Raw genomic sequence first — 27,692 nt, forward strand, 5'->3', positions numbered from 1 at the left:
CACCCAACTACCTTTCTCGTACAGCGAAGTTTGCCAAAAGCATACCGGTGTGAAGATAGTTCCACCCTGCTTCTGTCTTAAAGAATATCGTTGACTGCTACTGCATTACCTTTGGTGCGCGTTCATTCAGTTTCACCCCCATCCTGGAAGAATACACATCCTATATACCTTAAATGATCTACTCGTTCAGTTTTTTATTCCTGACCTTACAGTCAATCCACTTACGTTTCTTCCCTCCTGCCATCACCTTATTCTTGGAATAGCTCATTTTCGTACCATACATACTGCACCTTCTTTCAAGTTCCAAGATATTTGGCTGCAGGCTTTCTGCAGTCTGCCATTAAGACAAAGTCATCGGCATAGGTCCTCTTATATTTAATTTTGAGTATACTTCGGTGGGTTAAGTTACTGAACATATACAGCGAGTTTCTCTCATATGTTGGCCGGCAGGCGCCCCCAGCTTATCTGCCTCCCGTCGACTCATTACTTCCCGTTACACAGCTCGGTGACAGCACGGGAATGCCCACACTTCGCAGTTCAGGTCCGTGCTTAGAACGTGTATTAAGTGTTGATCTGTCGCTCCAACTGTGTTCGAGTTGTGAAGTGTTGCTTCGGGGTATAATTCTCATAATACCTCCACATGTGTACACGGTAGAGGAAAGGGTATTTATGTACGATAATTATGTGAAGACAGAATCTTGCATGGAAGTCGTTAGGCGATTTGTAACACAACTTTCAGGTGTACGCCCTCCAAATAGGGAGACCGTGCGGTAACTCGTAAACAAATTGAGAGGAACTGCTTCTTTACTCGATAAGAAATGAAGTGTTAATAAACGTGTACTTAAACAGGAAGAAGCAAATGAAATCGAAGGAGGTTTAGAATATTCGCTTAAAAAATCCATAAGACGACTTGGGCAAGAAGCCCGAGTTTCGAAGGGCTCAGCATGGCGGGCAAAGTAAGTTTTAAAATTGTAACCTGAAATGTGTGGATGCAGGAGGAGAACATTTCCAACATCTCCTGTCATAAGGTACGAGCTTACTTTCTTAATTCTTAATTACTAATTTTAGTAATTCATATTTTCTTAATTTTACTTTTTATCTCATATTATGCACGGATAAAGTGAGCGAAGTATTGTCCTTGTTACTCTGCAGCGGAGCGGGGAGCGATGAGTCAACTGGAGGCAGATAAGCTGGGCGCACCTGCCGGCCAACCGATGAGAGAAACTCACTGTATGTTTGTATTGCTACGGCTCATGTGATATAACTGAAAAGTAGTGTAGACATTTCTGGACGAAATCACTGGGATCCACAGTGACTTTTACTTCTTTGTCAAGAACACATTTAAATGTATCTATGGTGCTGTTTAGTGGTATGATAATCTGTCCCTGATACAGCACATTTAAACAGAACATACGGAGTGCTAACTTCAATATCATTTACGTAAATCTGGTATGAAAGTACATGTTATCACATTAACTCTCATTAATCTTATGTAAGAAAATCATATGAATTATTTTTCTCCGATTTTCTAGTCTACCAAAGTTACGTAAATTTAATTATAATTTACCATAAATGGATAAGATTCCTATGTCTGTAACGAAGGCACCTTATACATCGATTTATACTCCCTCGATTTCTTGAATGTACTTGCTGCGTCTTGAATTACAAATCGTACTAGCGTGTCAACGTGTGTAGTACATGTCTTAGTAACGGGTTTTATATATTTATGACTAAACGGAGCACATTGTACGACTCAGCTGTGGAGTGGTTTAAAACTGAGTCGGCTGTCAAATACAACTCCAAAGGCCTTGAACTACCCAACGTAGGTCGTTCGATCCTCTCTTTATAGGAAAATGTAGGTCTTTCGTTTCCGTAAACGGCATTATGTTACCCTTTGGCACAGGCCTCTTTTATATCTCACTCCAAGTATACAGCTTGTAACAAAATTCGATGATCCAACTTCTAGGCATGACGAAAGAGACCTAAAGAAACGTTTATGGCAAATAACCTTGGGCGTAAAATGCATTATCGACTCATGAAATCGAAATCTGCTCTAAAGTTCTTAAATAGGTATGACTATGAATATTTAATTTTCATGAAGTCTCTAAATAAACTTTCAACCTATTAGGTCGTATTCCGCACATATAGTACTTGTTGAATAGATGTTAAGTACAGGACAAAAACGGCACCAGTGGGTTCCGAACCCATAACCTCCCTATATTACGTCGGTTGCTCTACCAATTGAGCTATGGTTCGCACTTTTGAACATTTTTTGTAAAATAATACAGTTAAATTGGCACGTACTAGTTCTATTCTCATCCACCTCAAAATGGACTCCAGGTGCTGTATTTTTACCGATGATTATTCAAAAACAATTTAAACAAATTAATTCCGCTCTTATTTGTAACAACAGATTTTTAAACAAAATATGTCTGTTTCCAGGTGACAGTTTGACAAATGTTCGTTGATCTGGGGGATAACGAATTAGTTTTACCACCACGGCGTGTGGGGTAGTTACACTAACTTTTACGGAGACTTGTTTCCTCTTGGGTATAGGAAACATGCCAAATAGTGCGTTATCAGAGTAACTACTTGAAAAAAATATCACCAGTTGCATGGAAGCTGCAAATGTATTTTCCACCGGACTTGACGGAGATAATGAACAACGATCTTTTCATTCCCAAGTGTGCTACATTTTTAGGGCTGTCACCCAGATGACAATATATCCCTTCCTGAAATGATTTCAAAGGAGTTGGTGATTTATTGAACATCTCCCTTGGTAAATTATTCAAATTCCCAAGAGGTCTACCTCCCCAATATCTCCTCGATTTCCATTCTAATTACCATCTGTTTTATTTTTGAAAATTCCTTTAAAACTTACTCGTATACTGATGAGATTTCATGCCATCTAACCGCTGACGGATCGAAACATACCACTTATTTGACCAGCTAGCCTCTTTACTCCCAAATCCTCCCAGCCTAAAGTGTGGAACATTTTCGTATCAATACTCTTTTGCCGGATATGAACCAGAAGAAATCATGCTGCTTTCCTTTGGACTTTTTCCGTCCTCGAATCGAGTAATCCTTGTAAGGGTGACATACACTGGAACCGAAATCTGTTTGGGTTCTTACCAGAAACTTTCACTCCATCTCCTTTCCATTCTCACTACAACCCGTAAGTACCCTCATGACCATACGAAGACATATTTATCCTTCATTTGCAACCTCATTAATGTGATTACTTCAAAGATGACCTTTCCTTATGTTAACACCGTGGTGCTTTTAGTGATCCCCATGAGGAATGTTCACCCCATCAACACAGTAATTAATACTTTGTGGACTCTTCTTCATGGGGAACTTACAACCTTAGATTTCACACCGTTTACAATCATACTACCGAGAACATTTCATGTCATGGTATTGTCGAAATCCTTTTCCAGTCGCTTGCAATCCTGTAACTCGCTTATTACTCCATACAGTACAACATCATACGTGAAGACCCTTGTCTGTGCTTCCAGTTCTTTGCTAATATCATTTATATATCTAATAAAATATAAAGGGTCAATAATATTCCCTTGCGAAACTCTCTCTTAGTCATTACAATGTCAGATAATACTTCACCTACCCTAATTATTTTTGTTCTGTTTTCTAGCAATTTAGCCACCCATTCAATTACTCTTTTTTTCTAGTCCAATAGCCGTCATTTTTATCATAAGTCTCCCATGATTTGACCTGCTAAAAGCTTTGGATATGCCACCAGCAAAAGTCCATTTAACCTGCTAAATATAAAATATCTGCTATATCTTGTTGAATTCCAAAATTTAAGCCTCACTAGGATAACCGTTTCTGAACAAGCTGCGTTCTTGAAAACCAGTTAGTAGGTTTGAAAACGTTTTTAATATAATCAGGGAGAATACTTTCCCTGAGTTCACATGCAACATTATGTGAAGCTGACTGGCCTGTGATATCATCTGCACTCTTGGTCTACTAGCTGCCTCTGTGCGTCAGTGGTAGGGTGTCGGCCTCCGGATCCCAAGATAGTGGGTTCCAACCTGGCTGATCTAGTCGATTTCTGAAGGGCGGAAAGAAGTCCATGAGACACTTCATGCTGTACGATTTCGGCATATAAACTATCTCTGGTGACACATTTGATGAACAGGCGACAAAATTCGTTAAAACTCAGCCAATGTCTCCCAAGAGAGATTCGGTTTATTCTGCCATCTAGTGGGCCTAGAGTAAAATGCAACGTCGAAACTGACGAACAGAGAGCCAGATTGCATCAGATTGAAATGTCTGTAAACGATAGCTGAGGTTATACGAGTATTATTTATGGAACTCTTATACATTGGAAACTCCCATTCATTTGGAATAGCTTTCTCATGCAATATATTATGAAATAATTACTCGAGATATGGTACTATACCCTAATCCGTAGCCTTTAGTACATCCCCAGAAATCTTATCATTTCCAGATACTTTTCTAGCTTTCAACTGTTGCATACTTTTGTAAATATCTTCATTATTATAGCTACAATTGGTCACCTTTCCTATCTGGGTGTTGTCCTTATGTTCAACTATCGTAACATACTAGCGACTAGTGCCTTCTCTAAATTCTCACACGTATAGACTCTCCGTGGTCATTTATGATTCCTAGAATGACTTTCCTGGAACCTGATTCTGCAATAAAGTAACTGAACATACCTTTCCATTTTCACTAACATTAACATGACTACTTATTATGCTTGCCACGATGTTGTCTTCAGTCGTCTTTTCTCCCCCACTATATTCAATTTCCTTGTAGGTTCTTTCAATCCCTCCTTATATTTACGACCATTCTGAACTCTATGTCTTTCTAACCTGCTCCTCCTACTTAAACTTTTTACTTCTCTGTTGTAATATAGTGGATCTTTACCGTTCTCTATCACGTTTCTTTTACACATCTCAACACTCCTAACCGTTCGACGAAATGGAGGCTTTTATTGAAATGGTCTTTGTCGTTCGAATGTCCCGGGGAGATTGATCGGGCTACCATGACACCTCCTATTGGGTTAGCACCTTTCATAATGGCTACAATGATCGACTGTTAATATTAGAACTTCTTGTAAGAGATTTATTCAGTCTTGTTCCTTGGTTGAAGGTCAACGTCCACGCCTTCGATTGAGAGGCACCCGTGTTTGAGTCCCGTCTGGGCTTGGGATTTTAATCACTTATGGTTACTTCGTCTTACTTAAGGACAGTGTGTTTGTCCCAATGCACTTATCTTGATTTAAAACACACTACACTACCAACCACCACAGAAGTATACAATAGTAATGCATTCCTTCATTCAGGGTGGGGGTTAAGAGGGCATCCGGCCATAATGCAGGGACAAGCTTACATATGAAACACAGCTCGCACCCGAGACACCACCGGGATATGGGGAAAGAACAAGCGTAAAAATAACTAGTCAAAATATATTTCCACATGACGGTTTTAGTACTAAGTATACGTGTAGTTTTTGAAATACGTTCTCAAAAATACGACCTTCTTCTCGGATCCACAATTACCAGACCATAATGCCACCAATGCTTTCTAGCATCTGACGGAGTTCCATTTAACCCAGCACTTAACCTATTTAAACAATTCGTCATTTCACATTAAATATATTACACCGTTTCATTCGCTCAGCAATGCATAGTCCACTGTCAGATCTCGTGAACAGCCCCTGCATATTAGGAGTCAGCTGACAATCACCACTTATTATTAGTCATTATACGCAAATTAAGATATTGAAATATTCCCAACACAGCTGTATCCGATTATCTACCGATCAGTATTGCATAGAATTATTTGTTTCCTACGTTGCGTGCTGTTCATGTTCATTTTCAACACTGTTCTGCAGTTAGTAAATCTGCTGAACATGGTGAGGAATACTTTGTCTCAGGATATTACAATTAGCTTTTTGATGGTCAGCGGTGGGAAGGAACATATCCGTACTAAGATGCAGTATACACTGGGAGTGTGTCAGATGTAAGCGTAATAACCATCTAGCAGCAAAAACCCTTTTGATCAAATGCGATTCCGCTTTGTCTGTAAAGCTCATTCAGCATCTGCGGTTACTCCTAATGAACGGAGTCTAGTTGAACAGACGCAAAGGGAAGTTGAAACAATAATTAGTAGCTTTAGCTGAGTTGTACTACCCATTGCGTAAGCACGTTTTGTGACTGTGTTAAGATAATCTTACAAAAGTATCGTGAGCAAAAGTTTACAAGTTCTCCAGTCCCTCGAGAACTGAAGACGGCAGGGTGCATTATATGTTTCGGAACTTCCTACGCGATGGAAGTGGTGGCAGTAAAATGTTTCGTTAGTGTCACGTAGAAAATCGTCGTGATGATGCGCAGTAAAGATGTACTCTGAACTGCCCGTAACCAGCTGTGGTAATGGTGTTCTCTATCACGATCGAGGAAATGTACAACTCAGTGATGCATATTGGATCCGATAACTGAACCTCAGAAACCATACAAGCACAATGTTAGTGAACATTTATCTGGATCCATCCACCCTTCGGGCTGAGGTCTGAACATGGCAATTATACAGAATGTCACATTTTAGGAATAGATTATCATGAAATATTTCTGTTCACCATTGAAATAAGTAGCTCAAGACATTTAATTCAAAAGTTAGACCGCATTGTTCATAATATATTTCCACGCTGCTCACGAAACCAAAAACCAAAACATTAGTGTACGCGATTACGTTGTTGGTTGTTTAGTTTCTCTCAACAACCTCGCGTCTTACACGTGTCGAATGAATTCACCTAGACTGATGTGCGTGTGGTCTTGTTGGTGGGATGCACGAAGCCGGATGGTAGGCTCCTGTGTAATACTGGCCATGTAATAACCGCTGCGGCACAATATGTGTAAAGAGGGATACGTACAGGTTTTACGTCATTTGGACCAGGTACATGTTCCACAAGACGGACTACAGACAAAGATGATAATCATATCTGCCCACGTGCATTTAAAACAGTGGCAACTTATCCAGAGCGATTCTACAATCTGTGGGATCTGCGTTCAATTAGCTAAACTCAACACGGACCATCCGGTCGCCGTTTAGATGAGTACGGATTACAGGCACGGCGTCCCCCGCTTTGTTCACCGGCGATTGCTGCACATCGTACGGTACATAGTTAGTAGTATATGGAACGTCACAACTGAATGATGGAAGGGCGAAGACTTATATTCCCTGATGAGTCCTCCGTTTAATAGTAATGCTATTGAAGGTCGTTTCAGCGTTTGGTAACGGAGGATAAAACAACAATCCGACTGGGATTCGTCAACGCAATTCCACCCGGACATCAAGTTACAGTTATGCCTCCTCATCAACTCTCGCGTTTATTCAAGGCATGCTGACAAGACAGCAATATGACAGTGAGGTTTTTAGGTCCATTTCCTCCGATTTCTGCGCAGAATGCTCTTGTCCACACAGCTCTTACCACCCAAAAGGCCGAACGAATTGTGGACACGATTCCTTGGCATACAACTTCACCGGATTTGTCATTAAATGAACACATTTATGATGTCTGCATCGTCGTCAACCACCTGCGCTATTACTGGACGATCTACGTGTGCAGATTGATTGAATGGCTGGGCTGAATATCTCAGAGGGTAGATTTCTGACCTTCTCATCTCAGATTTGATGGTTTGATCCCCCAACTCGCTCCATCTGGTGGTATATGAAAGTGATCAAATACGTCAGTCTCCTTACGGTGGCCTTACCCGCACATGAAAGGACTCACGTAGGGAAAAATTCGTACATCTTGGCGTCTCTAAAAGCCGTAAACTTAATTAGTTCCACGTTAAACCAGTAACATTGTTTATTATTATTATTATTATTATTATTATTATTATTAATATTATTAATATTATTATTATTATTATTATTATTATTATTATTATTATTATTATTATTATTATTATTATTATTATTATTATTATTATTATTATTATTATTATTATTATTTAGTGGTTGATTGTTGCTCACGACGTTATCCATATGCTGTAGGACGGAATGTCCCGAAAACTCGCTTCTTGAAGGAAAAACATGATTTAATCTGCGTTTGTTATTTGATCAATCCATATTAAATGGTTGCAGAAAGTTTCAAGTAGGGACAAAGGATGTAGTAATTTCTGTTAGTGTATTTTTAGATTTCTGGTAGAAATTTCTCATAGGCACTCCTTTATAATTGTCATGCTGGTTTGGACAATATATTACGTCTTTGAGATAAGACCAGGTATTGTTTCTCAATTAATTCTAAAGTAAATATTCATTTCACCTCACATATGGGTTCTCTTCACCGTAACACTTGCAGTGAGAACTGACGACTTAGGATGAAAAGTCACAGGAGATGTCTTTGGATGTAAAATAATTGGATCGCTTGTGCAACACCAAATAATAATAGCTTCATCATAATGATATGACATGTATTAGTAGATTTAAATAGGTTTGATGTGTTATATACCATTGTTTCCAGTTTGTGGAGCTACAATAACAGAAACAGAAAAGCAACAACAACAACAACAACAACAACAACAACAACAAAAAGATGTGGTCACAGCAAACAATTTGTGGTCTTCGAAATATTAATGTGGGGTAAACACTAAACTGAATTTCTTAGTTTGACTGCTGCACGTTGTAAAGTGTGTATCATTGGCGGAGTATTCGAATCATGCTCCCAGTTCCGAGGTTGGACACCGGTTGAGTAGGTTGATATTTGAAATGTGATCAAACGTCATGCCACTTCATGTCACAGTTTTTAGCATTTTGAAGATCTTTGGTGGCAAACTCAAGGTCACCTGAAATAATTAAAATACCTCGACCTTAGGAAGTGTCAAGTAGAATTCTGCTTTCGTTCCTAGACAACACCACAATATAAGAATATCGGAATTGGCTATCAAGCCACCTTGATGGCTTCCAAGTCGGTTATTTGAATTTTTTAAACGAACGGTTAAAATCGCAAAATAATAAGAAAAACACGCATAATAAAATTGAGCAATTCCTAATTAAAACAACAGAATGCGGGCCTAAAGAAACAGAGAGAGTCCATTAAACAGAACTGGCACTGACAGTCATAAACCCAGAACGCCATTTTTAATTTTCGAGGCATACTGCTAAACAGAAGATGTAAGCAAACTGACCGACAAATTGGATTTAATCTAGTTCTATAGTGTATGTATGTCCCCTTTCGGTTAGGGGCGCGCAGCTGTGTGCTCACATATGGGGCCTCCGCAGCGAAGGGGTATATGATTCAAGGACGGGATGATATGAGCATTAACCTAGGTCTTGGCTTCCGAGACGAGGGTGTGATGACCAAGCACGCTGACTCAACTCAGGCCTGGAGATAGTAGACTTGATATTTATATACTTTTTATGTTTTTATTTGTTATATATTTCTTCTATTATAATCTAGATGGAGAAAAATGTAGATATATAGAAGAAATACATGTATACTCTAACATTAACAGCTTTCATTCGGGAGATAATAGGTTCGAACACCACTGTTGGCAGTCCTGAAGATGATTATCCGTGGTTTCCAACTTTAACACCAGGCTCTACCTTCTCACTCCTTGCCACTTCCTATCCCATCGTCGGTATAAGCTTGACGCAAAGCAAATTGTATTCCTGATATTCTGAGGCAGGGAGATGGGCATGTCTCTGTCAGTCAGCGGCTTGTCGTGACGTACTCGCCTTGTGGCTCTCTGTGTCCCTTTGCAGTTTCATCTTTTCTGCATTACTGCCGCTCTTGATTTGAAATTTCCGGTACAGAAACTAGGTATCAGGTTAATATTTAAAAAATTACAAACAGATCCATAAAGCCCTTATAAGATTACAGGGATGATCTGCATAGCAACTCTTCATACAATTAGTTGTGGACTCGTGGACTTCAAGTTCCATGCGACCACCCCTGATATTTCCCTTATTTTTCACTCTATCGGAAAGAGATATAGAGCAGCATATACCTAAATATTATTATAAATACATTTTGTCGCGAGTTACTTCCGTTTAAAATGAACAGTATATTAGATGGCCTACATCATGTTTTGTGGTTTAGACCCCCTCTATCACCCTCTTCGTGATGATATTATGGAGAAACGTCTGGCTACTTTGCTACTGAACTTTGTCTTAAATGCCAAGTTTCATGAAAATCCACCAGTCCATTTTCGTGTAATGCTGTAACAAACAAAAGTTAAACAGAACCAGAAAACAGCCATTTTTGCCCTATCCGGTATAAAATCAAGGTATCAGGTTAATATTTAAAAAGTACAGTCAGAAAGACGATTTTATGCGCGATTTTTTTAGTTCCGTCGAAAATGTTGCTAGTAAAAAAAGATAGTTTACTTAGGTCTAATTATGATTCAGTGAACTTACAATAGATGTCAAGGACATATCTAAATATTTTGAAATTATTTCTGTGGATGTTTCAGGTGTATAAACGTATTGCTGTTTTAACATTGGCTAGACGGCGTACTAGGGGCTGCCTTGCATAGGCGTACATCCTTGCTGGGTTTGCTCCAATTGAAGTGCATTCGATTCCCCGTTATAAAGTAAAAAAGGATAGATATGAGATTTCCACTTATAGAGATGAACAAGGCCGTAAGTTCACTCATCCCACACCAAAAAGGAACTCTAGGTTAATTCCTGGGGCAAAGCAGTTCGGCCATGGAGCTACTGTAACCTCCTTATCCCACTTACTGACGATGTTACGAATATTGAAGGTCTCTACCTTCTGCTATTCTAAGGGCCTCTTCGGAGATTACGGAGTATTCCAACTCCTCCTAAATCACTAAGAACCTCTGCTGTATTCCGCGAGAAGAAGGCAAATAATGGGATTTGTAATTTTCAGATATTGCAAAGGGTTTTTGGACTCCTGGAACGTAACGAGTCGTGCGTGATAAAAATAGAATATATTCCTGGGAATGGTGAGGAAGATTGCGTCTTGCATATTAATAGAATAAATTGTTGCCACGTTTATTATGCAGGAACACTTGTGAAAGATAACATAAAAATTCCATGATTTGCTCACTAAATTTGGTTTTAAAACTCGAGAGAGCTGAAGGAGGTACGGTAGGGGTAGATGATTCGGAATAATACAGCACTGTGAATCACTGTTGCTGAAATATTTCCTTCTGGAGGTGAATGACATAAATGATGAGTCACGTAACATTATCACACGCAATAATTACTAAACAACAAGGAATACCGTTAATTTGCCTTCTAATCTTTCCCCACTTGGCGATGACGTTATATAGCCACCTTTGGCCAAACTATCTTCCGTTTTAGGGACTCAGCCTTCCCAACAAGTTTACAATGTTAGTCTGAACGACGTGCGGCGTGGTTGTATACATTTTTCTCCCACTAGCATGCCACCTACATTTACCGCCAAAAGTTTACAGACACTGTTTTCACCTCACAGAAAATTAAATTATGGCTGATTCTGAACTAACACCTACCGGGCGAGTTGGCCGTGCGGTTAGGAGCGCGCAGCTGTGAGCTTGCATCCGGGAGATAGTGGGTTCGAATCCCACTGTCGGCGCCCTGAAAATGGTTTTCCGTGGCTTCCCATTTTCACACCAGTTGAATGCTGGGACTGTACCTTAATTAAGGCCACGGCGCTTCCTTCCCATTCGTAGGCCTTTTCTGTCCCATCGTCGGCAAAAAACCTGTCTGTGTCGGTGCGACGTAAAATAAATAGAAAAAAAAGAACTAACATCTAATTGTTTAGTTTAGTAGCGGTGCTGATGATAAGCATTAAAGATTTCTCTTAACAAATTTGAGCCTTTAAATTAGCGCATAAGCTAGGCAGTATATTTTGGTCCATGTAACAGAGTTTAAACAAACAGGCGCGTCCTTCTGGAGCTATTTAGCGGTCTAAAGTCTTTACCATTAACAACTAAATTGTTTCACGAACGATTTCCTTGTGTTTACCACGGCGGTTTAGTCGCCAATTATTTTTAAAATTGACTTTTGACAACAACAAAAATAGTTCCACCAAATTACTTCGTATTCCTGCATATTCTACACGCGTGGGTGACGTAATTTCTGTAGCGTGAGAATGAGAATCATCTGACCTGTTATTAACGTGCCATCTCTGGTCAAAAATAAAACTGCAACTAGGGCTCCTCATGACCTGTATTTTATATGGTGCCTCTTGTAATGAACTTACGACTCTGGCTCCTTATGACTCAAAGGTCATGGGTTCAATATCCAGTGGATGTCCTGGACAGCATGAATGAAGAGTAGGATGTTTCTATGAACCGTCGACTCTGGCGATTGAATATATCTTTCATCTGATAAATATTGTTGGAATCTTAGCTGGAGTCCTTCATAAGAAAAATCTGGACCGTCCAATATTTTGAGGGAAAAGTTTCTGCACAGTCATTCTTTGGATCTCGTGAAGTCCATTGTATTGAGAAAGAAACAAGAAAATATTTCGAAGGAACTGCAGACGTGGTTCAAGTTATTCATGGGAGTTGAATATTATAGGGACCTGGTAACCATCCAGAAATTGGAATATGTGGGCACTTCTATGCGTGTGGAAGAAGTTGCAAGAAATCTCACTCGAAAATCCTGTTTACTGTGTGCTGCAAATGGATTTGCCCTGATAGGTTCTGCATCCTTAGTTCAAGCAAGGCAGGAGAGGAGTTCCAAATTTGTTGGAAATCGTCGCAATTTAAAAGAGACTTTCTAGTTCATAATACTATGATATAAGCATAAGGAAAATGTTATTGTACAACAGATAAAATTGCCTTAGGTACATTAAGGTTATTAAGGTTAAAAATAATGTAGCTAACATAGATTTCTTATGTAATCCTTGCAGGAACTCCTGTATTCATAGATTTACAGAAATAATGTTTTGCTTGTCCTACTCATTGCCTGAATGTTCAGCGTTGAGGCCTTGGGTTCAGAGGATCCAGGGTTCGATTCCCGGTCGGGTCGGGGATTTTAATCGCGGCTGATTAATTCTTCTGGCGTGGGGACTGGGTGTTTGTGTTTGTCCCAACACTTTCCTCTTCATACTCAGACAACACACTACACTACCAATCACCACAGAAACACGCAATAGTACTTACATCTCTCCATATAGATATGTTTGGCGTCAGGAAGGACACCCGGCCTTAAAAATGTGGGAAAACCCACATGTGCGACACAGTTTGCACCCGCGACCCCACAGATGTCGGAAAAGCGGAGGAAGGAGAGGAGAAGAAGAAGAAGAGAATGTTTTGCTTCTCGATATTTCCTCATCCAACCAAAGAGTCTATAAAGTAATAATTTCTGTATGAACCAATGTGTGTGATCGTAGATTTGCTGCCTTTAATATCGTCCTGTGGAAAATTAAATCTTTTATCATAGGTAGAAATCAAATTGGTCCTACTTTCTTTAAAATAACGTGATTATGAAAAATAAATGGCATTCTTATCGATGATAACCGTACTAATTGAAGGAAATTAATGTAAAACAAAATTTTAATTAATGTAAAATATTATTTGTGAATTTTGAATCACATATATTGAAACAAAAATATATGGTGTCTATATCTAGTAAAATTTTGGAACATTGTTTGCAATATAATAGCTAAGATTCTCGCGGACGGCGTTTGCTTGTAGGCCATATTGGAATTGGCTTTATGGTTCCCAGTTTGTCACTGAAAACTGCGTCCGTTATTCACAAGGGATGAACCGTTCGGGAGCTACTAACCCAATTCGACCTCGGCCTACATACTCGGAAAATGAATTTTTGTTTGACATGGAAAATTCTAAACTTAGTACGCGTTGCAGATTTTTGTCTCGCATAAAATGTGAAACATTGAAGAAAATGCTTGTAATGCATGTTGACAAGAAATATCACATTAACTGTAAGTGTAGGATGAATGAAGGGCGGAATATTATATTATAAGTTTCTAAAGCATTTATATGTATGCCTAGCCCTTAGTTCCTTTACCGGTACGGGGTCAGAAGAAGGTGAGATGAAATTTTAATGCAATCCCATATTGAAGAAAATCCTAACTATTATTCTTTGTTATAAATTTAAATTATATTATTTGCTCCATTAATTAATTTCATTCTACGTGATTGTAAACAACTAATGAAACCCGTTAGAGTCTTATTATTTAGTACCAAATAATAATAATAATAATAATAATAATAATAATAATAATAATAATAATAATAATAATAATAATAATCTAAATTTAAAGAGAAGATAAAAGGGCAAAGGGAAGTTGTCGACTAGCAACTACGTGACGAATGTGTATGAAAGCGACGAAGAGTTAGGGAAATACGGGATTCAAGACATCTTCAATCTGGTTTCGAACCAAAATTTGTATATCCTCTGTGACCACTTCAAATATAGTAAACCTTCTAATGAAAGCAAATCATTGATGGCAATAATCTTTGTGAGCAGCAGCCATTAATGATAGAGATCAATTACATTCCGTTTCTGATCACCATAAATGAACGATCCAATCGCGGCATTGCTTGTGCAGAAGTCCAGTTATAGCGCACCATAAACCATGACGCCGCCTGAGGTATCGAATGAATGGAAGTAATCAAACTTTCGCTATATTTCCATTATACGTTTGATTAATTTTTATCGCGTCCCTGCAAAAACGTAGTTATCAATGCGCAATGGATGAACATCACGTTTTGAGGGTCCATATTTAAAATAGTGAGAGGAAAAGCAATATAACATTTTATCAGGCTCTTCGTGTTTCTTTTCTAAAGAAGAATGGAAACATCAATAACAAGTGAAAGTAGTAACCCTTGGCACCAGCTTTTTGGATGGATGCCTGCAATCTTAGAGTGTGTCAAGTAGAAGTATTATAACGATTTCTGATCACCTTTGATGTCGACAATGACTGTAGGTATTCAGTTAATTCATCCAAGAGAAGAATCTGAAGATGGTCAGTGAGTGTTCGTGTATATATATTTAAAAAAAAAAAAAAATGTACGAATTTCCCGTCGAGTGCTATTGTTGCTCAGTGCTTCTTTTAATCAATTGCCAATTTACTTCTCAATGAAATATTTATTATTTCCAGCACTTTATTACAAACTTTCCTCACTTATTCTAGTTACAGAAGGGCCTACAGGAGGTCGACTTCAAATCTTGTCCTTAGTAAGTGATTATTTTTTCCTGTATGATTATGTACTTAGATTTTTGTTTGTTGTTTGTTTGTTTGTTTTCCTTTTATGTCTTGTCAACAGTAATCTGATATAACATGCATTTATGCTGAACGATTAAATACTACATTTAAAAAAGTTAATTCATATACAATAGAATGTACACTATGGTACCTTGTTTCCAGTACTAATACGTTTACTATAATTGATGAATAATGTTTCACAGAATGCCATACATGATATTAAGAGAGACTGTAATTAGAGTAGATGAGGTTGATAAAATTTGTCATTCCTGAAAGATGACCATCAAATTGATGAGCAATATACTGTAATACAAAAGTAAGTTTGTTTCACTTGATTCTAAAGAAAGAAACGATATTACAAAGTATGGATGATAACGAGGTTACGAGAAACACCACAGAATACGTGAAATGTTACATTGAAAATTCCAGCCGATGACAACAACGGCAGCTTTAACAGTAAAGGACCTCATCTGTATGAAATGTATCCCGTGAAAAGACTGTCAAATATGAAAAAAAATATTCAAACTATTCTTAGTGATTGAAATCAGTAAGTTTAATCTCATTTAAAAATCATGTTACTAATGACTAAACCGTTGTACGGGAGTAGGCACAAGTGACAGGCCTCCCCTATCCCCTTTTCATTACCAATAAGGAAATATATGTTTGGTCACTGACGTGTCCATATAAAAATAATATGTGCATGCTATAATCCGTTCATAAAACCGAGTGAAAATCTTAAAATATTGTTGTTGTGTTAAGGTACCGGTACGAATGAAGCAATGATTACACTAATCCGCACTCAAACTCACTCCTACTTCAATAATGATCCATTTTGTATTCACTGGAATGCGAAATAAGAGACTGAGCTTTAAATGCGTCGTAAGCTCTCATGTTCTTGAATAACAGGAATTGACTTTATGACTGAGATAATTATTCTAATCTTGCTAAATTATTTCTAAATGCAGATATAGTTAGGCAACAGTCAGTAAATTGTATTTGATTCCTAGAGAAGAAATCTTCCAGGAACCTAAATTGTGAGAATTTTCTGCTTTCTGATTATGCTGTATCTGAGGTTTAATGACTCAAAAATGTATTTCATAAATAGCGTAAACCTTCAATTTCGAGGGCGCATAACATATAAACGACATTTTGTAAAGCTAATTTTTGAATATGGTTTTAATTCCACTTCAGTTCAATAGGATTTGAAGAGCCGTAAAATATTAATGCTGTGGATATATTTTATTATTTATGCAGTAAAGTGAGTTCTACATCTCAGAAAACTTAAATTACTCCCTTAATGCAGACATCATAGTAAGGTGCATTGTAAAATGGTAAAATATTCTGACGGTAACGTTCTCAGTGAAATAAAATACAAACTAAATATATGTCAATTTACTTGCTAAAAAGAATGATAATCCTTCTAGGACACATAAATAATAAGTGATTTACCATACTTCTTAATACGGAAGTAATCATAGTTATGAAACTATAAGCTCACTTCATCTGAATTAACGAGCATTTTCCCCACGTTTACATGAAACGCACGATCAGTCATAACCCCACAAGATTCTTAACAGTGTTGACATTTGTTTCACAGGGAGAGTTTATGAATAAGGCTGTTATACGTGCCTTTCTGACTATGAATATTGAGAAACTGTCAGACAGCGAAGGTGATGCAATTTCGCTCGAATGTGGAAACATATCAGAAAGCAAAATTGTTACCTTCGTATAAGAATGTGGCCAGTATGCACGTTCAATCATTTTATGGACTTCAGTTACTGTAAACTGTTACGTCAAATATCACAGCTACCATACAGACAAATTTAACTCTGATTAACCATAGGATGCATGTAGAAAGGGTCATATATAATCACAAGAAAGTTAAGAAATGTGATTAATGTGGAGACCTCGTTCATGACCCACCGTTTGTGAAGAAGTTTACGGTGGTAGTGTTGACTGTCTTGAAGATGGTGTGGGTGGAAGTGGCCATACGAAGTCAAGAAGGGTTTTGTCATACCCTATTCCAGAGGCCAGGCTTGATAATACAGGTGACTTGCTCAGATTAATAGACAGAAAGGATGCCTCAGTATATAGGGACGCAGGATGCAATTCCATGTCGGAAGTCATGTGTGCAAAACGTCAGTTATATCTCTGTGTACTGAAAAACAATAGCCGGGCTGCATGGCTCAGACGTTTGAGGCAATGGCCTTCTGACTCTAACTTGGCAGGTTCGATCCTGGCTCAGTCCGGTGGTATAAGAAAGTGCTCAGATACGACAGCCTCGTGTCGATAGATTTACTGGCACGTAAAAGAACTCCGGCGGGACTAATTTCCGGCACCTCGTCGTCTCGAGAACCGTAAAAATAGCTAACGGCACGTAAAACCAACAATATTGTTAATACTATGATTATTAGAAATGTGGTGCGCATATGTGGACCTTCCGATACGCTATATATTGCCACATGGTATAATTAATTTAATGGCATATACCAGATACTAACTGTGTAAATTCGTAGAGAAAGACATGTTGAAGGACTGAAGAGGGAAAGTCCCGCTTTACCTACTGTGAAATTACTACTATGAAGACTAACAACGGCTGATATTTGGAGATCTGAGGGTTAAAGCTATAGTACTCCGAATGTCGGTAAAGCTTACGAAGTACTGCTGCTTTACCTGCCAGTAGAACAATCGTAATCGTTCATCACACTACGTTAGACAAAGCTAACCGGAGGGGAGAAATGATGATGCACGGAATTATACAAATTTCCTTCATCTCAGTGATGTCACCAAGGAGGGAATCTTTGTAAGTACACAGATTCACGACCTGTTTAGTGACGAAATCATTAATAAGTTCATTGAATGGAATTACATGCTTAACAGAAAAAACTATAATGTACGAAGTTAGCTGTTAACGAACTTCATTTCTTTGCAAGTTGCTTTACGTCGCACCGATACAGACAGGTCTTATGGCGACGATGGGACAGGAAAGAACTAAGAGTGGAAGGAAGCGGCCGTGGCCTTAATTAGGTACAGCCCCAGCATTTGCCTGGTGTGAAAATGGGAAACCAGGGAAAGCTATTTTCAGGGCTACCGACAGTGGGGTTCGAACCCACTATCTCCCGAATACTGGATACTGGCCGCAATTAAGCGAGTACAGCTATCGAGCTCGGTAACGAACTTTTGAGGACCTACGAAGTGTTAGGGTGAAATACATGACTGAAGATCTCTATTCCGATCTTCCATTCCCTCCTCGCAATGGTAGTCTTTGTGTAATGTATATGGAAAGCGCTTCCTTCAAATATGTTAGCAAAGAAAAGATAATCATGGTAAATGAAACCAATCTGTGCTTGCTGCCTCTTGTTGAGATGAGATAAGAGATACTCTCCAAGTAGATAATGTATAGCGAATATTTCAACTCTCAAGTGCTTTGCCAGTGGTTTAACGTCACACTTGCGCATGCACTAATGGTGAATGGGATGTCTAACAACTGATTTTTCACAGAGGTATCACTTCCTGCGGGGATGTTACGCCAGAATAACAACAGATGACAACCAAACGACCGCTCACTGAATGTTCTCAGCGCTACCCGTCTAATGCGCCCCCTTGTGTTAGTAAGCCTCATTCTTGAACGCATAGTATTAGGCTGGTATTTGATAGCGTAGCACTACAGTTCCTGTCAACATACTGACACATAAATTTAATGTATGGAGAATCTGGCCGAAATACAGCCGAAACTCGCAGACTGTATGCTCAGTATTTTTCAAATAGCAACCTGAATTCTGTACACGTATTTCGAAGAACAGAATTGCAATTAAGAGTTAACGAATCGCTTAAGGCACCTACCACATACAAGTAACTTTTCTGTGTGGTAAAATGACTGCGATTTTTATTTCACACCCAAAATACAACTCGTTGTAGCGGTCCTTTGTAAACCAGCTATCAGGCATCCCATTCAACACTGGTGCATGCTGGACATTTATAAGTAGAAAGTACCTAGCTGGAGGTCCAACTGGTTCCAATGTATTGAACAACAAACTAATAACATTATTCCAATACCGGTACCACAGTCTGATTCTTCGACACCATTTGGTTAGAATGGACTCTATTCGTATGGAAAGAGACAATTACTGTATTGTTGTGGAACAGTATTATTAAGAAATCGACAGAACTAGTTAGTTAGATTCCTTTCACATGGCAATAGCCCTGAAGATGTCATGTCTACAGATTACTTATTCACTACTTTTCTTATGTAACATGAAAGATTATTCTACGTCGTGGACCCTAAGTGGAAATAAGTCCTTACTGAAAGTATGAACGGCAGTACAGTGCACCATTATCACAAAATGTTTCTCATTATTATTGCACAAGTAATTAATAACTTTTTCGTGCACTGCAGTAGTATCGCACATATTATTTTCACCTAATACTGACGTGTGGATCCTGAAATAATATTCGGGAGATAGTGGGTTCGAATACCGCTGTCGGCAGCGCTGAAGATGGTTTTCGGTGGTTTCCATTCTCACACCAGGCAAATGCTGGGGCTGTGCCTTAATTAAGGCCACGGCCTATTCCTTCGAACTCCTAGGCTTTTCCTATCCCATCGTCACCATAAAACCTATCTGTGTCGGTGAAGAAATGAAATGGCGTACGGCTTTTTAGTGCCGGGAGTGTCCGAAGACAAGTTCGGCTCGCCAGATGCAGGTCTTTTGATGTGACTCCGGTAGATGACCTGCGCGTCGTGATAAGGCTGAAATGATGATGAAGACGACACATACACCCAGGCCCCATGCCAGCGAAATTAACCCATTAAGGTTAAAATTCCCGACCCTGCCGGGAATCGAACCCGGGACCCCTGTGACCAAAGGCCAGCACGCTAACCATTTAGCCATGGAGCCGCACATCTGTGTTGTGGCTACTCCAACCACTACTCTTATACCTTCATATCTTCCACACAATATAAATAACATTTGTTTGAGCGCCAGTTGCTTTTTTAAGAAAAACAACAAAATTCGGTAGAGCATACCTCTTATATCAATTATCTCAAGGCGTGAGGTGATAAACTCACATATCTGGCAATATACAGGGATATGGATCAGGAAAATATTAAATTACTGTTGCATGTCCACAATTGAGGATTGTACATGGAACTGGAATCACTTATTATAATTAAAATAAAACTGAGTTTATGACTATAATTTACGTCACAATGAACAATCATTGACGTCTTTTAATTTAACAAAAGAAATATATCGTGAGATTTGCGGTACTAATAAAAGGAAAATTTAATCTAAACAAAAAAACTATTGGCATGAACTTGAAGTGAGATGTGATATCGCCGCTGATTACATTCTTCTTCATGTTATGAATGCATAACATGTCTGATGCTTTAATTACCTGATGTCTGCCTATACCGCTGTTGAACTTGACATTCTTGGGAAAACCTCTGAGCTGAAGTCGGGAGCCGTCTGCTGTTATCTTCTTATATAACAAGGAGTTGGCCTACATACCATGTACGCGTGTAGGGAGCTCCAATGTAATTACGTCCACTCAATATATTATAAGAAATTGGAAAATATTATTGAAACATCTTTTGAAGTCCATCCTCACAAGAAGATGATGTTTCTTTATCTGCATAGTACCCGTCTCTGCTCGGATACAACCACCACTTGTAGACCTCCTCGATTATTACTTCTTCAAACACAACTCTTAGCTCTGACCATCACACTAAGACCACTTCTTCCATTTGATACATCTGACTGTTACATATGATCTGCACGATATGAACTGAAAAATATGAACTGAATAATGTGATCTGAATACCTCTCCCCACCGTTGCATCAACTTATATAACCTCGCGATGACGACTCATCTCCCTACTCACTGTTCATCCCTTCCACTTCAACATACAGTAGCTGGCGAATACTGACACTTGGTCGCAATCACGTGCCCACGCACTGATGTCATCAGTCACGCGTTGTCTAAGCGTACCCAAGCGGATCGAGGATGACTATGCTGAATGCGTCACCGGGAAATCTACTTGCACAGTTAAACATAGCCTCGATTGCAAAATACTATGCCAGCTCATCTAGCCAGAGTTACAAGCCACAGCATGACAATATGAAACCAACAAATCTCACTTACTACAATACAGAATAATTACAAACAAATTTCACTTAACCTATGATTAAATACAATAATATACGTGATACCTAATTATTACAGTCTAAATGATGAGAAACAGAATATAAAAATCTAATGAATCGAGTTAATAATAATAATAATAATAATAATAATAATAATAATAATAATAATAATAATAAATACTGAATGGAATCTGTAACCCTGTTGTACGGTTACAGTGTCGGTGCGACGTAAAGCCACTAGCAAAAAAACATTATGATATCCCAAAGCACTAAGGAGTAAGCCATCTATCCGATTAGAATGTTAAGCCTAACGTCTATTATTATTATTATTATTATTATTATTATTATTATTATTATTATTATTATTATTATTATTATTATTATTATTATTATTATTATTATTATTATTATTATTATTATTATTTTGCAGAACCTTCAGGACTGAAAGCTGAAAGGTATCAGTGTGTAATGAAAGTTTCAAGTATTTTGTCATCATGATCATGATGATAGGATTGCTTTTTCACAAATAATATGACCGTGAAAACATCTGCGACTATTCCCCAAATAGCTACGGAAGCAATCACAAACTTGAAAATTGCATTGTTGTAAATGAACAGGTATGGTTTAACATTTCACGCTGATTTACGAGACATTCAGATCACCAGTGATAACACACTGAGCTTGATGCAATAATTCAGAAAGTTGGACATGACACTTCGAGTGATTGAAGTTCAGTTTGCGCCAATGCTGTACTAGGATGTAATGAATTATTATTATATCCTGATGATAAAATGAAGAAGTAAGCTCTTCTTTTCTGTCCTCCATTTTTCAAAGTGTTACTGACTATTGTGTGTCAAGTTAGTATTACGTACCCCAGTTTATTGATCCCAGATATTCGAATTTACCAAGAGTCTTAATTCCCTCGTGCCCGATCTGGGGAGTTCTGTTAGCATTTGCCCTATAATGTCTCGTTTTACTCTAATTCACTTTCAGCCACTGCAAGCATTTATTTATTTATTTATTTATTTATCAGTGGTTTAACGTCACACTAACACACTGAAGGTCCTCAGCGATTCAAGTATGGAAAGAGGCAAGGATTGAGAAGGTAGTTAGTGACTGTGGACTTGATCAACGTACAGACCCGGCAATTGCCTGGTGTGGAAATTGGAAACTATGGAACACCCAGGGCTGCCGACAGTGTGTTTCAAAACCACTATCCCTGGAATGTAAATTGACAGGTACGTGGCGGAAACCACGCAGCCATTCGCTCTAATAATAATAATAATAATAATAATAATAATAATAATAATAATAATAATAATAATAATAATAATAATAATAATAATATACACTTTTGTGTGGCTATTTCTAGCCTAATGTAATCTTTGGAAGACAAACCCTCCTATGTGGGTTGGGTGGCACCTGCCATGAATAGGAAACTGCGTGTCATTGCGTGGAGGATAGTGTCATGTAGGTTGTGCGAATTGCAGGAATATTGGGGAGAGTACAAACCCTCAGTCCCCGAGCCAAGGTAATTAACTACTTGAGATTAGAATCTCCGATCTGATAATTGAACACGGGGTCTTCTGAAACAAAGAGCACTACTGTATTCTGGTCATTCATCCAATGATCCGGACTAGTCGTGGATTTATTCCACTCAATGAATTGTTTTGTTTAAGTACAGGGCGAGTTGGCTCTGGGGTCAAGTGTCGCAACTGTGAGTTTGCATCCGGGAGATAGTAGGTTCGAAGCCCACTGTAGACAGCCCTGAAGATAGTTTTCCGTGCTATCTTATTTTCACACCAGGAAAATCCTGGGGCTGTGCCTAAATTAAGGCCACGGCCACTTCTCACCTACTATTACCCCTTTCCTGTCCAATCGTCGCCATAAGACCTATGTGTGTCGGTGCGACGTAAAGCAAATTGTAAAATAATGTTTCGTTTTAGTTTGGAACACATGCAAAACAAACAGTAAATTCAGCACTGTTTGTTGATAACGAATTATTGTCCATTCTGTCGTACCTTCTTATTTCGTATAATTTTCAACTTGCATATCCTATTGGAGTGATATTCTCCTTAATAAAGGTAGGTTTTCTGTCATTAGAATTCTTACCGGGTTTTCGTGGATCACAGAGAGAGGTGAAAGAAGTTGCGGGCTTGAATGGGTCTATCTACAATATCAAAGATTCTTTTAAAACTTTGAAATAAAGGTTATATTTCTTTACAGAATCTCAAACTTAACAAAATAAAAAAGTTACAGGTACAATTATAATTTTGATTACAAGACTAGAAAACCCACAGATCGGTACTTTACAAGGTTTGAGCTTCGAACTCTAAAATTACAAGTTTACAACGTCTCTAATATGGTATTTAGGTAGAAAAGAAGAGAAATCTCCCAAGACACAAATTATCCAGAGAACTTTGCTCCAACCGTTACAATTTAAGGCCTTCCAAAGGCACCACTCACAGATATCAGAAAAGAGCTTACATGCTCTCCATATTTAATAAAGGAGACTGGCTCCCAACTCCTTACAACCTACTCAAGGCAAGTTTACGTAAAACTTTACAATCTGTGGCCTATGTAGGCACCACCTACAATTAACAATACCATGTAGTTTACACAGGGGTATCTAGTACCAATACTACTGGGTCTACATGAAAAGAGGAACAGGATAATATTACTGGCCCAAACTCAAAATGTATGGAGGCATACACTTGCGCTCCTTGAAAGCCAAGTATAAAACCCTACTTGGGCTCGTGGCCCGATGGTGCAGAGGCTAATCCCAATCTACTGAGGTGACTAGAAAGAAAGATTAATTAAGGCTTTACAGGAAGAGAAACAGTAAAAAATCGTAGTCACCTCAAAATAAATTGAAGGAGAACTCGAGAGGGTAACGCACTCTCTATCCCCTATTTACAGTTTAGGACTTTATGAAATTTTGCATTAGCCGAAGGAAAGATAGCTACAGATATAGAAAACTCTAGCCATTACTTGGGCTGATGTTCTGCCTGCCGAAGGTGAGGCACCCCGCCTCCTCTCTTAACACACACACACACTCTGAGAAATTCGGCGATCTATAAGACAAGGTAGCTTGAAAAAATCGCAGCTTATATACCCGAGGGGAGTTTTGGAGAAGGTTCTGGACTAAATCCGGACACACCCTCTCATTTTAATTGCCCGAATAAAAAGCTACAAGAAGCTTGTGATGTGCTGAAAAATAAATACAAAAATTTCTAATTGGCGAGATTTAAAAGCTGGCGGGACGAGGAGGAAGTGTTGCAAACCTAAAAATATCAAAATAAAAATGAAAATTATTTGTTATAAGAACCCATGAACACAAAACTTCTTTAAATCACTAATTCTTCCACCCTGCAACCTTGCAACCTCAGTTTTGTAAGGACACCTATGGAGAAAAGTTCAGACTACTTGCTGAACAACAAAACAAAACAAATGAATCCAGTCAGTTTAGGAAACTTTAAAATAACACATTACTCTGTTATTTATGAGTGACATCTTCTGATTAATGTCCCAACTTCATGCAGTAGCTATTTCACGTTTTTCTTGATAGATAGAGTTCCATAAGGCGCTTCTTTTAAATGTGCGGGGTTGAGGTGTACCTCCCGGTACAAAAATCATTACAGTGTTTGACTAAACCAGTCTAATCAGATATTACATTCTTCATTCTATATGATGTTCTTCATGGGAAATTTGATCACAGTGCTCTAGATATATTGGTAACATTAATCACTTCAAACATAACTTGAACCCAACAGAAGAAGAATCGACTTAATGACATATTGGGCGACGTTTTATCCGCAGAACCGCGACCACTCGGCGAGGCTTCGATTCAACGATGTGATGGAATGCGTTGGGTATCTGGCATCACAAGTGCAACAGCAAGTCCTCCAGCTGGCATGCATGGTTGGGCATTGGTGATATACCACGAACTCGCCTCTCTAAGTCGAAACACAGGTGTTCAATGTGGAATATAGCGCGTGTATTTGGGGGTCAGGGCATTAAAGGAAATTCACTAGCATGTGCCTCGAGCCAATCCATCACAATCCTGACAGTGTGCCGTAGAAGTGGCTGTCATCATCAGAGAACACTGGTGACTTGAACGGATGGACCTGGTTCTCAGTAACATCCAGGTACCGAATAGCTGTTGGGGATTGGTGTAGCGGAATAGTGGACCCCAGTGTGTCCCATAAAATATCGCGCTCCTCCACCAGCCTACCTCAGCCGGACCATGCAATCACAAGCCATAGACTCTGAAATTGGCGTACACGTGCTCGTCCATTGACGTGACGAACCAGGAATCTGGATTCATCGGACCAGGCGACCATTTTCCTGTCATCCACAGTCCAGTGTCAAAGATTTTGTGCCCGCTTAATGGTCTGATTTCCGTGGAATGCTGGCAGCACTGGGCTACGACTGGATCGGTGACTTAGCTTCCTATACACAGCAGTGTTCGATGAAACGTGTGTTGGGAAACTTTTGCGTGGTCACCACCGTTTTACCTGTTGACAATTTCTAAAACTGCAGCCCTGCGGTCGCTCCGAACAATGCGCGGCAACCTCCGCTTGTCTCTGTCATGAATGAATCGCCACACGGCTGGACTACGCGTCGTTGTTTACCAATCTTTGTACCGCTTTCGATGCGTGCTCACAATAGCGACACGCGAGCAGTCAACAAGTCGCGCTTCTTCAGAGATGCTGGTACCAAGACGCATGACCTTATGATTTGTCCTCTATCAAATGCGGAGAGAATGGCCGCTTTTTTCATTCTGACGCTGGAGACACTACTAAGGGCAATCCTGTAGACGTGTCCTAGATACCATGGTACCAGCATGTCACGAGTTACTATTCCCAGACGCGCTAAATATTTCCGGGTCGGTGTAATTCTAATGCAATGGGCTCATTAGTGTGTATATCCTTCATTGATTTGTTGAATTTAGCTACAGATCCATTGTAACATATTGCGTAATATTGTGTTTAGTATTTTAGTTTCGCTCATGAGAGTTAAAACGCTCTCTTAATCCGAAAAGGGTGAGTTGTTTATCCTATCCTCTGTGGAATAAGTTGCTTGTTGATGCAATTGTCCGTCTGTTTGTTAATGACGTGTGTTCAAAATATTTTCTCAAAAACCACTCGTAAATCGCCTTCCGTTGCATGGCCTTGCTCATAAGCATGTGGCACATTCGATAGGGTTCGACAGTTCACTAGCATCCATTTGACTTAATTGCTTATACCCATCTGTCCTTGACCATATCTCTAAGATAATGATGCCATTTCACAATATTTGGTTCATAACACTACCAAACTTTCCGAAGGCAGGAGACCGCTGTGTGTAATCCGTTTCTGTGCCCAGGCTTGTGCTTTCATATAAAGACGTCAGCTTTAAGCTGACGCAATGAAAAGACAGAGAATAAGTGCAGCGTCTATTATATAGATGAGGTTGACGACAGCGGGTGTAAAATCGATGTTAATCTCACCGTACGTCGGCATGAGAGTAGAAGTCATTTTGCGTTAGGAGACATTGCAGTGTTTCTTGCGCAGTGAATGTTGTTAGTACAAGTATTCGATATTACACGAGCAATTTAGTACATTCATCTACTGTCAATGTAGTCTAAAGAAATAAGAACAAATTCTTGTTTGCACTTATATCACGAATTTAGAAAAAATATGTTTCGTTGTTGCTGTTGTTGTTGTCGTGGTTGCTGTTGTTGAGTCAAGTCCACAAAGACAGTTAAATATCTAAATTTGATTCCTCTTTACCTATGTCTGGAGTTACGCATTAGAGCAGAAGGATAACTGTCAGTAGAAAGCAATATTAATATATAAAAATTAGACATGAACGTACCAAATGAGTTAGGTGCTTGGTTAGGGTCTCGTATCTGTGATCTTACATGCAGAGTTGGCGAGTCTGGAGATACTGTCCGTCGTTATCCATGAAGATGGCTTAGCGTGGTATTTCAGTTTCAGACCAGGCAAATGTTCGGGTGTACTTTAATTAAGGCCACGGCCGCTACATTTCCAGTCCCAGACTTTTATTATCCTTGTCGCCGGAAACCGTGTGTGTTGACGCGACGTTGAACCACTAGCAAAAACAAGAAAAGATACATGTACGCAACAACTCTCTCTCTCTTTCATGCATACATACATACATACATGCAAACATAGCCGGGCTGAGTGGCTCAGACGGTTGAGGCGCTGGCCTTCTGACCCCAACTTGGCAGGTTCGATCCTGGCTTAGTCCGGTGGTATTTGAAGGTGCTCAAATACGTCAGCCTCGTGTCGGTAGATTAACTGGCACGTAAAAGAACTCCTGCGGGACTAAATTCCGGCACCTCGGCGTCTCCGAAAACCGTAAAAG

The sequence above is a fragment of the Anabrus simplex genome, chromosome 2 (assembly GCF_040414725.1).
Source record: "Anabrus simplex isolate iqAnaSimp1 chromosome 2, ASM4041472v1, whole genome shotgun sequence".
NCBI classification, from domain to species: Eukaryota; Metazoa; Arthropoda; class Insecta; order Orthoptera; family Tettigoniidae; genus Anabrus; species Anabrus simplex.